At 49.9% G+C, this 5,094-nt stretch overlaps 1 protein-coding gene across 1 annotated transcript in view; it reads right to left on the bottom strand.

Moving 5' to 3' along the window:
• CCND3 (cyclin D3) overlaps positions 1 to 5,094 on the bottom strand; it is a 44,207-nt gene that overhangs the window by 13,109 nt on the left and 26,004 nt on the right. The gene's annotated exons all lie outside the window — the stretch shown is intronic.

Here is a 5,094-nt window from a genome sequence, read left to right as displayed (position 1 = left end):
TCCCCATCTGAGACCTGAGAGCGTGAACAAAGCGCTGGGTGAGGCCCATCACCCCCGCAGTGCGCATTCTATGGCTCAGTTGCCTTCAGACCCATTGAAATGGTAGGAAGAGCTGGGCGTAGTGGCTCACGCCTATAATCCCAGCACTTTGGGAGGTGAGAGAATTGCCTGAACCCGCAGGTTTGAGATCAGCCTGGGCAACTTGGTGAGGCCTCATTACTGCCAGATCAAAAAATTAGCCGGGCATGGCGGCGCGCGCCTGTAGTTCCAGCTACTCGGAAGGCTGAGGCGGAAGATCGCCGGAGCCCAGCAGGTCGAGGCTGCGGTGGCCGGGAGCGGCCACTGCACTCTAGTCTGGGCGACAGAATGAGACTCCAACTCAAAAAAAAAGAAATGGTATGAAGAACCAAGCCAGCCATGCAGCCAGAATGAGAAGGTGGACAAGCCTCTGCAGTGAGACTGCTTTTACTTTAAAACTTGGCTCTATGCCTTAAGACTTTGAGGGAATTCCTGGAACCTCTCTGTCTGTTTCCTCTTTGGTCCAATGGGGATCATAGCAGCCCTCGCCCTATAGTTGTGTTCTGAAGACTAAACAGGCAGAAGATTATCTCATCCATGCCTGGCACGAAGCAAGCATTCAAAGATGGGAGTTCTAGGCCAGGCTCGGTGGCTCAGCCTGTAATCCCAGCACTTCGGGAGGCCGAGGTGAGTGGATTGCCTGAGCCCACGGGTTCGAGACCCACCTGGGCAACTTGGTGAGACCTCATCTCTACAATAAATAAAAACTTAGCCGAGTGGGGTAGCACGCGCCTATAGTTCCAGCTACTTGGAAGGCTGAGGCGGAAGGATCGCCGGAGCCCAGCAGGTCGAGGCTGTGGTGGCCGGGAGCGGCCACTGCCCTCCAGTCTCGGTGACAGAGTGAGACTCAGCCTCAAAAAAAAAAAAAGGGAATTCTGGCCAGGCATGGTGACTCATGCCGGTAATCCCAGCACTTTGGGAGGCAGAGGCAAGAGGACTGCCTGAGCTCAGAGATTCGAGACCAGCCTGGGCAACTTGGCAAGATTTTGTCTCCACAATACATTTTAAAAATTAGCCGGACATAGTGGTGCATTCCTGTGATTCCAGCTACTTGGAAGGCTGAGGTGGAAGGATCACCTGAGCCCAGCAGGTTGAGGCTGCGGTAGCTGTGAGTGTGCTGTTGCACTCCAGCCTAGGCAACAAAGTGAGCCTCCCACTCAAAAAAAAAAAAAAAAAAAAAGAAGGAATTCTGGCTGGGCACGGTGGTTCAGCCTGGTGGACATAGCAAGACTGTCTCTATTTATATTTTTTAAAAGGATGATGGAGCCGGACTCGGTGGCTCAGCCTATAATCCCGTGCCTTTGGGAGGCTGAGGTGAGTAGATTGCCTGAGCCCACGGGTTCGAGACCCGCCTGGGCAGCGAGACCTCATCTCTACAACAAATCAAAAAATCAGCCGGGCGTGGTCGCGCATGCCTGTAATTCCAGCTACTCGGAAGGCTGAGGCGGAAGGATCGCCGAGCCCAGCAGATCGAGGCTGCGGTGGCCGGGAGCAGCCACTGCACTCCAGTCTGGGTGACAGAGTGAGACTCCAAATCAAAAAATAAATAAATAAATAAATGGATGATGATATCTGAAATTATTATTATTTTTCACTCTCTCAAGGAGACCCTTTCTACTATGAACACGTATCCATAACCTGTCTGAGAAAAGCAAAAATTAGAGCAGCAAAAATTCTCCTCCTAAGCCAGGCTCGGTGGCTCAGCCTGTAATCCCGCGCCTTTGGGAGGCTGAGGTGAGTGGATTGCCTGAGCCCACGGGTTCGAGACCCGCCTGGGCAACTTGGCGAGACCTCATCTCTACAATAAATCAAAATGAGCCAGGCGTGGTAGCACACGCCTGTAGTTCCAGCTACTTGGACAGCTGAGGCGGAAGGATCGCCGGAGACCAGCAGGTCAAGGCTGCGGTGGCCGGGAGCGGCCACTGCACTCCAGTCTGGGTGACAGAGTGAGACTCCCAAGTTAAAAAAAAAAAAAGCACTAAGTAAGCTGTGACATGGCAGGCAAATCTGAGAGGTAGTTATTTGAGTGCCCAAGGGCTCCTGTGGAGAACCAGTAGGAATGGGGACTCGCATCTGGCCCCTCCTTGTGTGACCCAACAGACTCCCACCATCACCATCCAGCTTCTTCCTTGTGAACAGAACCCAGATTGTGTTGAAGTGTCAGGTGGTCTTGTGTTTCTTGTGTCTTGTGTCTCAGAGGTGGAATCTAAGTTACTCCAAACCAAACCATGATAATTCCACAGCTGGTTTAGGAATGGGCATTTGCTGTAATTCTGGCCAATGAGGTGTGACAGTAAGTCTACTAAGGGGCTTCTATCAATAGGGCACAGAAGGAAAACATTTTCTTACCTGCTCTGTGTGAGAATGGAATACGATAGGCTAATATTTATTGAATGCTTGCTGTATGCTATTCTAAGAGTTTAAAAGAGAAAAATTCAGCCAGGCATGGTGGCTCATGCTTGTAAGCCCAGGAACCTGGGAGGCTGAGGTAGGAAGACTGCTTGAGGCTAGGAGTTTGAGACCACTCTGGTCAACATAGGGAGACCCCCATCTTTAAAAATATAAGCTCAGGCCGGTCTCAGTGGCTCAGCCTATAACCTCAGCACTTTGGGAGGCCGAAGCGAGTGTATTGCCTGAGCCCGCGGGTTCGAGACCAGCCTGGGCTACTTGGCGAGCCCTCATCTCTACAGTAAATCAAACAATTAGCCAGGTGTGGTAGCACGCACCTTGAGTTCTGGCTACTTGGAAGGTTGAAGCGGAAGGATCACCTGAGCCAGCAGGTCGAGGCTACAGTGGCTGTGAGCATACTACTGCACTCTAGTCTGAGCAACAGAGTGAGATTCCAACACACACACACACACACACACACACACACACGTATTTCTCTACTGTCACCCCCATAGTCGAGGCTACAGTGGCTGTGAGCATGCTACTGCACTCTAGCCTGAGCAACAGAGTGAGACTCCAACACACACACACACACACACACACAAACATACACACACACACACACACACACACACACATACACACATACACACACACGTATTTCTCTACTGTCACCCCCATAATGGGTCGGTCTTCAATAACAAACAGGCAAAGAGTTCCACCAAATAGTCAAGAAAGAAGTTATTTCAAAATTACCCAAACTCAGAGTCTATAAAAAGAGGGTTCATTTCAACTCATTTTTAGCATAATTTTTTTTGTTCTTTTGTTTTAAGTCAGAGTCTCACTCTGTTGCCCAGGCTGGAGTGCAGTGGCACACTCATGGCCACTGCAGCCTCGACCTGCTGGGCTCAGGTGATCCTTCCGCCTCACAAGTAGCTGGGACTACAGGCGCATGCCATCATGCCCAGCTAATTTTTTAGTTTACTGTAGAGACAAGGTCTCGCCAAATTGCTGAGGTTGGTCTTGAATCCATGGGCTTAGGCAATCCTTTTGCCTCTGCCTCCCAAAGTGCTGGGATTACAGGTGTGAGTCACTGTGTCCAGTCTTTTTTTTTTTTTTGAGTTGGAGTCTCACTCCATCGCCCAGGCTGGAGTACAGTGGCAGGTTCACGGCCAGTGCAGCCTCAACCTGCTGGGCTCAGGCAATCCTTCCACCTCAGCCTTCCAAACCACAAGTGTGCACCACCAGGCCCAGCTAATTTTTTTTTATTTATTGTAGAAATGGGGTCTCACCAAGTTGCCCAGGCTGGTCTTGAACCCATGGGCTTAGGTAATCTTTTTGCCTCTGCCTCCCAAAGTGCTGGGATTACAGGCATGAGCCACCATGTCCAGTGTGTGTTTTGGTTTTTATTTTGGCTTTTTTTTTTTTTAGTTGGAGTCTCACTCCGTCATCGCCCAGGCTGAAGTGCAATGGCATACTCATAGCCACCCCAGCATTAACCTGCTGGGCTCCAACAATCCTTCCGCCTCAGCCTACCAAGTAGCCAGAACTACAGGCACGCTACCACGGCTGGCTAATTTTTTTATTTATTGTAGAGACAAGGGCTTGCCAAGTTGCCCAGGCCGGTCTCGAACTCATGGGCTCAGGCAATCCACTCACCTTAGCCTCCCAAAGTGCTGGGATTACAGGCTGAGCCACTGAGCCAGGCCTTTTTTTAAATATATATAGTGTAATACTGATTCCAAAATCCAACAAGAACAATATGTGAAAAATAAAATTACATTTGTGAACATGGAAGCAAAATCCTAAGCAAGACTTAGATTCCAGCAATATGTAATAAGAAAAATATTGTGATGAAGTTAACTTTATACCAAAGTGCATGCTTAGTTTATTATTCTGAAAAAAATCAATAGAATTGATCACACTAGCCAGGCTCGGTGGCTCAACCTGTAATCCCGCGCCTTTGGGAGGCCGAGGTGAGTGGATTGCCTGAGCCCGCGGGTTCGAGACCCGCCTGGGCAGCGAGACCTCATCTCTACAATTAATTTTAAAAAATCAGCCGGGTGTGGTAGCGCGCGCCTATAGTTCCAGCTACATGGAAGGCTGAGGTGGAAGGATCACCAGAGCCCAGTAGGTCGAGGCTGCGGTGGCCGGGAGCGGCCAGAGCACGCCAGCCTGGGCGACACAGTGAGACTCCAACTCAAAAAAAAAAAAAGAACTGATCACACTAACAGATTACAGGAAGAACATCATATGAGCACATCAACGGATGCCAGCTACTCAGGAGGCTGAGATGGGAGAATCACCTGAGCCCAGGAGGTCAAGCCTGCAGTGAATGCTGACTGTGCCACTGCACTCCAGCCTGGGCAACAGAGTGAGATCCTGACTCAAAAAATAAAAAGTCAGGCAAAGTGTCAAACAAGCCAGTCCAGCGGGCAGAACTCCTGAGCCTTCACAAGGGCTGGGAAAGCCAAGAGATGCTGCTTTTTCCTCCATTGTCAGCTTGACCTAGGACTAATGAGACCTATTCTCAATGTTCTAAAGGTAGGCCACCACTTTACTACCACTCTCTCAATTTCAGAGTCCCCAGATTTCATTCATTCATTTTAGCCAGAGTCTCATTCTGTC

The sequence above is a fragment of the Carlito syrichta genome, unplaced genomic scaffold (genome assembly GCF_000164805.1).
Source record: "Carlito syrichta isolate Samal-C Ts95f unplaced genomic scaffold, Tarsius_syrichta-2.0.1 Scaffold305755, whole genome shotgun sequence".
NCBI classification, from domain to species: domain Eukaryota; kingdom Metazoa; phylum Chordata; class Mammalia; order Primates; family Tarsiidae; genus Carlito; species Carlito syrichta.
Note: the sequence above shows the minus strand (reverse complement) of the source record. Positions and strands in the feature narration are given on the sequence as shown.